Source organism: Gastrolobium bilobum, unplaced genomic scaffold, assembly GCF_033153095.1.
Source record: "Gastrolobium bilobum isolate Gb01-03AN ecotype WA unplaced genomic scaffold, APGP_CSIRO_Gbil_v1 utg5127, whole genome shotgun sequence".
Lineage (NCBI taxonomy): Eukaryota > Viridiplantae > Streptophyta > Magnoliopsida > Fabales > Fabaceae > Gastrolobium > Gastrolobium bilobum.
This window is the reverse complement of record NW_026899335.1, coordinates 69,417-79,235: the sequence shown is the minus strand read 5'-3', so window position 1 is coordinate 79,235 and position 9,819 is coordinate 69,417. Positions and strand designations below refer to the sequence as shown.

Below are 9,819 nucleotides of genomic sequence, written 5' to 3'. Positions count from 1 at the left end.
ACAACCTCCTCTTCATTCTTCTTATCTTCCACATTCTTTTTCACCTGTTGAAGCACCAACCCACTTCTTGTCATGATTGCTTTGCAGTGCTCCTTAGGATTCACCATTGTATCACCAAGAAACTTCCCCTGTGGTCTCTCAGATAACTGTCTTGATAGTTGACCAATTTGGATGTCCAAATTCTTGATAGATGCTTCCTGATTTCTAAATGAAGTCTTGGTCTCTTGCATGAATGCAGATGTTTCCTCTCTGAATGAATTAGACCCCTGAATGTAATCTTGAGTAGTCTTGGAAAACTGAGCAAAGGCTTTTTCCCATGCAGCAGTATCACTTGGCTGTGATGAGTGTGTTGGAGGAGGATGCAGTGGAGGATTCAACTGATGGTTGGAACTATAACTAAACCCTGGGTGCTGATTCTTGTTCTTCCATGGTGGCACATACACATTTCGCCCCTGGTTGTTGTAATTCCTCTGGTTGTTGTTGTCATACCACACTCCATTAACTTCTGCTTGTTCTGATGATCCCCCATAGTCACATTCCTCTGTCACATGGCCCTTCCCACAGATAGCACACACGCACTTGGCGTCCACACGCACACACGCACACTTGGTGTCCCACAGATGGCCCTTCCCACACACGCACACACGCAACCTTTTGTGAGGATAGTTGCTTAGTGAGAACATCCAACTGCTGTTACTGTTGTCTCTGTGTCTGCATCAACTGGTCATTCCTTGCCAATAGGACATCATACCCATCCAACTTGATGATCCCTGCCCTTCTGTCAAGCAATGAGGCATTATCAAATTCCTGAGATGCCAATGACTCAAAGATATCCAAAGCTTCTTGAGGAGTCTTGGTGGTCAATGATCCACCAGCAGTGACATGCACCAATGTCCTAGTGTTGGTGGTCATTCCTTGTAGGAAGATTGCTGCTTGTTGCCATGCCTCTATTCCATGCTGTGGACATTTCCTCAATAAAGTCTTGAATCTCTCCCAGGCCTCATAGATGGATTCTGACTCTTTTTGCTTGAAGCCTGTAATCTCATCCTTCAACTTAGCCCTCTTGGATGCTGAGAAAAATCTCTGCAAGAACTTGGTTTGCAGATCATCCCAAGTTGTTATACTCCCCTGAGGAAATGATTGCAACCATCTCCTTGCATCATCCGTCAGTGAATGAGTGAATAGTCTCAACAGAATTGCATCCCTTGTGACACCATTAATTTTCACAGTATTACTCTGAAATGTATCTATATGCAAGTAAGGGTCCTCTGCACTAGTTCCAGCAAACTGATCTTTCTGTACCAAATGTATCAATGCAGGCTTCAATTCGAAGTTGTTTGGTTCCACTGTAGAGCGCACAACACTCCCAATGGGAGGGATCACTGCAGGAGTCATGTACTCTCCCAGTGTCCTCTGTTCTGGTGGTGGTGGTGGTCTGTGGTTCTCTGCCATAACTTCTTCTTGGTTGACAGCACCGGTTTCACCCCTTTCTTGAAACTGTCTTCTTTGTCTGGCTGCCCTTTTGTTCTTCCTCACTGTCCTTTCTAATTCTGGATCATACAACAAAAAATTTGGATCAACCGTACCTCGCATACACCAGAATTAAAATTGACCAAAAACTTAACTAAAAGTAAAATGCTGAAAATAAAAGATTCAATCTCAGATTTCTATGGTATCAATTAATGTTGAAAAACAAATCCCCGGCAATGGCGCCAAAAACTTGTTGTGGATCTAGCAAGTGTACTAGTCGTACAAGTAATAAAATGATGAGTAAAGATCGTTCCCACAGAGATTTGTATTCAAACACCAATGAACCATAGAAAACTAATTTGAATTAAACAAAGGTTTGTAAAAATCATGAATGTTTTATCACCAGAAAGTTATTTTGAAAGTAAATTAATCTAATACTAAAAATTTGAATTAAGATTTATAAAAACAAGTAGTCAGAAAACAACTTTCCTCAACAATAAACTCATGTAAACTGATCATATGATGAACTCTTTTTCCTGTGATGTTAATCAACATTTTACTTATCCTCAAGATGTAATCCCTTACTACCCTGATCGATACATTAATCAGAAACCCCAATCCCTTGGTGATTCCTTTCTTAATACATGCATGAAATACTAAGGTCTTAAGATTACATCAGAACTATAGTATCAATTCCTTGAGTACTATAATCCTGATGATGAGATTGTCAGATATAGGAGTAGTGTAAACATTCCTGTTCTACACTCCTCCCTTAGTAGAAAGAATTGAATTAGAAAATCTCATATCAACACATGAAAAACACTTCATCATATTAATCAAACATATATAATAATATCATTGAGTTCCATTGAATTCAGACTACAATGACTCTACTCAGACATAACTAAGGAAGATATAAGGGAAGAAAGATTAAACTCCATTTCCATGTAGTGAACCTTCAATCTCCAAGTGCAATTACAATAGAAAACTAACTAATACAAAGACTAAGTCCTAAGAACTTTTAGAGAGAAGTTAGATCAGAGAATCTGATGTAGGAGAGAGAGAGAGAGAAACTCTAGATTTTTTTAAAATGTGAAGGCCTTTGCCTTATATAGTTTTACAATTTAAAACAGAAATTTAATATGGGCGCTAAAACGTTCAGAATGAGCGTTTTAGCGTCTATGCTTGACGGATGCCTAACTGCTTTCAACTAACTCGAACGCTAAAACGTTCCTGAATGGCCGTTTCAGCGTCCATGCCTTATGAATGCTCAACTGTCCTCAACTGACTCCACCGCTAAAACACTTGGTTTGGACATTTTAGCGTTGGAGACCAGAGGCTTTTTCCAACATCAGGGCGCTAAAACGCTTGTTGCAGGAAGTTTTAGCGCCCAAGACCAGCAACTTTTCATCCTCGGAATGTAGCAACGCGCTAAAACATTCTGTGTGGATGTTTTAGCGCTCAGCACCAGCAATTTTTGGCCTCTTTCTGCAGCAGGGCGCTAAAACATTATGTGTGGACGTTTTAGCGCTCAACACTTAGGCATTTTTCTCCTTTTCAGAATCTTCTTCCTTCTCCAGTTGCCCTTTTAGCTTGCTTTTCCTACAAGAACAATACAAATTCTCAATGAAGCTTCTTGAACTTGTAGTTGAGGACATTCTAGGACATTAACCTCTTTTCCATCATTTAATCACACAAATTGATACTAATTCATGCTGAAAAACCTGATGAACTAAGGGTTTATCAACACGAAGGTGAGTAGACATACAAATATTCTACTCTATTTTGTTTTCTATAGCCATTAGCTACAAAACGTGCTTTGTATCTAGCTATCGATCCATCACTATTTAGTTTCTTCTTCAGTATCCACTTAAAGCCTATAGCCTTAGCCCCTTTCGACAAATTGACTAGCTGCCAAGTATGATTCTGCAACAGAGAGCTCATTTCATCATTTATGGCTTCTACCACAGCAAAGATTCCCTAGATCTCATTGTTTCCTGATAGGAGAATGGATCATCCTCTACATAATAAGTGACAAAGTCCTCGCCAAAGTCTTTGAGAATTCTCTCTTATAGATACTCTAACTAGAACTGATTCAACAGCCAGTTGTGTGGGGTAAGTGTCCGAAGAGCTTGCTTCATATTCTATAAGAGATTCTAAAATCATATTTGTATATCTAGAGACACTCAAGCCATGATCTTTGATAAACTTATTCTCAAAGAATTCTACATCTATGGATTCTATCATCGCATTTGTAGATAGATCCAAAAACCTATTTAAAGCAATATTCTATGCACTTCCTAGATATACACAAGTAATGGTTCTAGGTCCCACCTTAGGTCTCTTAGATCTTGTATTCTTACATGAGCAATACAACTCCAAGTCTTAAGAGTATCATTTCTACAAGAACACTTATGCAATATTTCATAATGAGTCATAAACAAATTAGAGTGCGACAATCTATTCAGGATATGATTGACAGTTAGAACTTCTTCTCCTTAATAGGAGGAAGGCATGCCAGTTGTAAGTAACATAGAGTTTAACATTTCAGTTAATGTCCAATTCTTGCACTCGTCAACACCATTTGATTGAGGGAGTAAGGAGCAATGGTTTCAAGTATTATGCCCTCTAAAGTGCAGAATTCCTTGAACCATGTCATTGTGTATTCTCCTCCTCTATCACTCATAAACCTCTTAATTTTCAAGTTGAGTTGATTTTCTACTCTTGAATTGAAAATCTTAAAAGCTTCGTCTTTCGATTTCAACAAATAAACATGACAATATCTAGAAAAATCGTCTATGAATGTTATTGAATACTTCTAACCACCTCTAGTAACATAATTTCTAGAGTCACAAAGGTCAGAATATATCATATCAAGAAGTTATGTGCTTTTAGAAATCGGCTTAAAAAATTTTCTAGTGATCTTAGTTTGTGCACATACTTCACATTTGTCAAATCGAATAGAGGCATCTAAAGCAAAATGCAGAACTTCAAGCGAGAAGGATGAAGAAGTCAATTCATGGAAGAAAGAAAGATTCAGTGCAAATGAATGAACGCGAAGACGAAAGCTTGATTTACTTTTTGTGTTCAGCTCTCTTGAATTTCTAAAGAAAAAATCACAGCGTCTTTTTTTTGTACTTTTTTTTTTGAAACTGATTGCAGAGCATTTGGAAAAGTAAAGTGGATTGGTAAAGTTAAACCTTTTATATTTATTTTTATTACCTTTATATTGTTTTCCTTTTTTGTTTTCCCAAAAAAAAACTAACGACGAGGGCATCTGATAGCTTTGATAACATAGCTTTTCAAATTGGAGGAAATTATTGAAATTGAATTTTTATTATTATTTTAATAACATAGCTTTACTTGATAGATAATTAAAGTAACCTTATTATATTAAAAACAAATCAATTTTTAATTGTTTTATTTTTATTTTTATTTTGTTCTGTTTTTTTTTTTAATTTTATTTAATTTGTAATATGAAATGCATCCAACTAAATGCATGTAATGCAATGATATGCATTGGAGCTTAGGAAGATACTATATGATATAATATAATGTGTAACATAATTTCTAAAAATACTTAACCACTTGTATCTTCAAACTCCATCTTCAATTTGAGACTTTTTGTAAATCCTTTGTCATCATCAAAATATGTCTTCGTATATGCTTATGGTTGTATTTTGTTTATATGTGAGAATTTTGGTCTTAGACATTCTCGGTTCTATCCTCTCCTTCTGCTTCCTATATTCTACAACCAATTTTGATAGCCATTTAACTTTATTCTCATTTTTTTACCTATATTCTACAACCAATTTTGATAGCCATTTAACTTTATTCTCATTTTTTTATCTTCAATTTGTCCTGGTTGCTTTTAGCTCGTGAAACTCTTTAAACAGTAAAGATGAAAAAAATAATAATTGAAAGCCACATGTCTTTTTGAAGTTTGTTGAACTTGAAACTAACCCTAAAAGAAACCCAAAAGTTTTGGTATATTAGTCAAAACTTGAACTTAACATAAAATATTAGAAGAATATACGGTTTTTTTACACAAAATATGTTAGAAATTTGTGTTATGAATAAGAAGTTTGAGTTGATTTTGGTTCAATGTTGGCTTCTCCAACAATCCCCCCTCACCCAAACCTGTAAAGTGTCATCTTGAGGATTTGAACCTATGACCTTGACTTTGATACCAAGTGTTGGATTGAGCACTTACCACTAGGCCAAAAGCTATAGTTGTTAGTCAGTGTGCAACTCTTTCTACTTACCCCTATCATCCCAAGTGTTGTGGTTCGATCTGACACCGACCCCTCACTAGGCTTTGCCAAGGAAGCATGTTGGCCTCACCAACAATTGGTATCAGAGCACTAGACCAAAAGCTATAGTTGCTAGTCAGAGCGCAACTTTCCGACTTACCCCTACCATCCCAAGCGCCATGGTTTGCCGAGAAAGGCAAGTTTAGAAGATTATGTTGCAGGTGATATTAATGAAATTGAAAATAAAGATTGCATAAAGATGTTGGCCAAATTGAGGAACCTCTTAGACTAAGCCAAAGTGTTGTAAAGAATCAATTAATTGATATCTTGTCATGTTACTACTTAAATTTTGGTACAAAACTTGGGTAATCTTTGGATATATGATATGCTTGTTATATGCATTATCCAACATTGATCCTTGCTATATGCTGTAATTGATTTTGATAATGTCAAAGCGGGAGAAAAAGTCAATATCATCAGGTTGAGAACGTATGTATGCCTTACTTTTAATTAGTATTATAAATTCTGAGTATGTATATTTTTAGGGGGAGTATGTGATTACATTACTTTAATATCTTATGCTATTAACCCTTACTTGTCTCAATTTGAATTTAAGTCTCTATCATAAAAAGGGGGAGATTGAAGACCTACTAAGCATCATGGAATACATCTTTTGACGATGTCAAATTAAAGATAGAGCTTGAAGACACATGGAAGTATAGCTAAAAATATTGATTAGATTTATTTGTAACACATTTGTTATATCAGAGAAATTAATCCTTGGCTCCTTTACATTTCATGCATTTCATTTTGGAAAGTAAAATATATTTTTGGGTTAATTAGTAAAACAACCCAAATATATTCCCTTACACCCAAGTCTTTATGTCCACAGGATTTTGATTCAATTGGTATATGCTTGAAGTGAAATAAAGGTAAAATACACCTGTCCACACTCTATACTAACCAAAAGCAACTTTACCAATTAAAAAAAAAAGATTGACCCATCATCCATTATTATCTCTTTTTGCACAAAAACGAGAACTAGAGAATAGAGATAAAAAAATAGCTTCCTTCCATCATGTTCTTTCACTTGTGAGGTTTATCATTTTCAAGAATCAACAAACCTTCATACCTTTATGAGAAAAAAACAGAGGGTGTTGTAACTAGTGAGAAAAAGTCCCTATTCTTCTCGTTGCTTAATCAACAATTACTTCAAGATTCCCTTCTTTGTGAAACCCATGATAGAGAGGATGTAAAGGCTAGTTTTTCTTATTCCGGAGGTTTTTTTATTATATACATCAAGCAAAAGCATAAGAAAAGTGTAAGAAACCTGAAGTATACTAACACTGATTTTGACCTGAATTAAGGTTTTTCATCGTCAAGCATTGTGGATCTTTCGTATATTCTATAAACTTCAAATAATTCTTGCATTTGTCATATGAATTGGAGCTTGGATTAATTATTTTTGTGATATACTGTGTGATAGGAAATGTGTAATTCTTTATCCTTATTTTTCTTTTCTGATTTTGTAAATCTTTGTAAAGAACCTTGAGATACACCACCCCAAAAGTTAGCTCAAAGGGTGGGAGTGCCCAAGGCCTTATAAACTCCACATTAGTTGCACAAACAACCAATGTGGGACTATATATCTCAACACGCCCCCTCACGCAAGAGCCCTTTGGGCTTGAAGCGTGGATTGCACAGGCCCAATTTTTGGTTTACCTTTTGTGCTTTTTATTTTTAATTCCACTTTAAAGTGGGAGGCAGTGAGGATCGAACTTCAAGCTCTGATACGATGTTAAGAACCTTGGGATATACCACCCCAAAAGCTAGCTCAAAGGGTGGGAGTGCCCAAGGCCTTATAAACTCCACATTAGTTGCACATACAACCAATGTGAGACTATATATCTCAACAATCTTGAATATTGTATTGGTGGTTGAAGTGCTTGTATGTGTGCTCAAATTTTCCTAGTGTATGTGTAGATTTCAACCAAGGGGTTGGAAGTCTTTGCTTGCTTGTGGTTGTGAATTCAAGTCTTAGAGCCCCTAAAGAATCTACAAGAGTGTAGGGTTCTCATAGTGAGACTCCTAGGCTCGGATTATAGTTTGATCCATTAAAGTTACAGTTTTGAAGCATTTAAGATTTTCTTAAAGTGTTAGAGCTATTTTAGTTGAATCTTGTGTGTGTTTGAGTGGTAGTAAAACCCTATTTTTGGTTCAATAAAATTTCTCCGCAGGTTTCAGTCTGGACGTAGCTATCCCATTACACTAAAGAGTAGTGAACCAAGATATATAAAAGATAGTGTATCTTTCTCTCTAACATAATATCTTTTTAATTTTCTGGTTCTTAAGTGTTGTAACGCCTTAACTGATTTCTAGTTAGTTCAATTTCTTAAGAGTTATAACACTTTAATTGTTCTGATATATTTGTTGTAGCACTTAAATTATTATCTGATATTCAAAGTTTGTAGTTGTGTGTATTCTCTGAAAAATTACTAAGATACGTTTTATGTTGTTATATTTCATATAGCATTGTGAAATTCATTTTGGGCATATAAAGACCCTAAGTAAAATAGTAACACTATTATATTTGTGTGATTGATAATTGAATTGAAATTGCAAAATAAATTGAGGACTGTCAATCTAGTTTTTTGTTGTGTCTCTTGAGCTTACTAGTTCAACTTTCTCTAGGCATATCAATTTTAAAGAACTACTTGTAAAAAGTTTTTGAAAAAGTTAGAACACCTATCACCCCCACTAGGTGTTCCGTAAGCATCTTGTATAAGAAGCCACTTGCCCAACAAATAGTACAAGAAAAAATATTCGCAAAATTGAGGAACAAAACAGATGATAATATATAATCAAGGAGCATATTAACATGTGGGAAACAAAGAGCATATACCAAGAAAGTTGAAGTATATTTTCTTGAACATTATTGATCAAATTTTGAATACTCAAGTTAACCAAACTATCACTTTTGAAAACATATATACCAGTTAAACTGCTAGATATTTTCAAGGTTATATTCTAAATAGAGGTTAAAAATTGAAGATTGTTGCAACTTCGGCAAGTGCACTGGTAGTACAAGTAATAAAGCGTAAGAGTATGTGATCGTTCCCACGAGGATCAGATTTCTATCATTAATTCACTACTTCCGCTTAAGTTGGACAATCAATTAAGAGATTTGGATGAAATATGAATTCAAAATTACTTGTCAATCAAGAAAAATAGTTGGGTTTCAATTTACCCCAATCTCCCCTTTTCGTTATGAATAAACCCTTAATTAACCGTTCTTAACATATCGCCAATCATTTCTCTTAGATTAATTAGGACTCAATCCCTTGACATCCCAATTCTTTATTATCTTGAAAGAACTCTAGTTCCCCGGTTATTCCTCAAAAAAACAAGCATTAAGTTAAAGAAATTGCATAAGTCCTATGTCTATCCCTAGAATCATAATAATTATAATGAGTTTATCATACGTGGTTCATGTACCAACATTCCTATTGCCATACGATCACCCTGGATCAGTCTACAAGATCAAACTCAAATAAAGCATTAAGAGAAGATGAACTAATACGATAAAAATAGGAAATTAATATTAAAGATTCATTCAAAACGTAAAGGTTCAATTGGGTTCCATCTAGCCCTAACTACAAAGAAAATCTAGCCTAACATGCAAGAAAATAAGAAAACAAGAAAGCTTCCGCAAACTCTATTAATGTGATGGCTTGGTGAATCTTCAAGGTTTCTAGCATAATCTGAACTTCGACCTGTCTCCGGCTCTCCAAAGCATGAAAGACTTGTTTCTCCCATCAAAACATTACTGTGATGGCGTGGTGATTTGCCAACTTCAACGTGTCAAATAAAACATCTTTTTGTTGTCATCTCTTAAAATTATTTCCATTGAACTTTACAGGTTTCTCACCATGTGCATTAACCAAACTGGTTGATGAACTTGAAACCATCTATGTTACACAAACAGAACCCAACACCCTTTAATTTCTTGCAAATTAATCAATCACTTGTTAAAGCAAATTCACAAACAAATTCAATAACACAAATTGGTGTATACAATTATAGAACACATAGGATC

The 9,819-nt window shown here is 35.2% G+C and overlaps 1 non-coding gene across 1 annotated transcript; it reads left to right on the top strand.

Annotated features, from left to right (window-relative positions):
• The first annotated feature begins 949 nt into the window (after positions 1 to 949).
• Positions 950 to 1,056, top strand: LOC133289739 (small nucleolar RNA R71). Its single transcript, XR_009748525.1, has one exon. It is a non-coding gene; the product is annotated as a small nucleolar RNA R71 (small nucleolar RNA).
• The last annotated feature ends 8,763 nt before the right edge of the window (positions 1,057 to 9,819 follow it).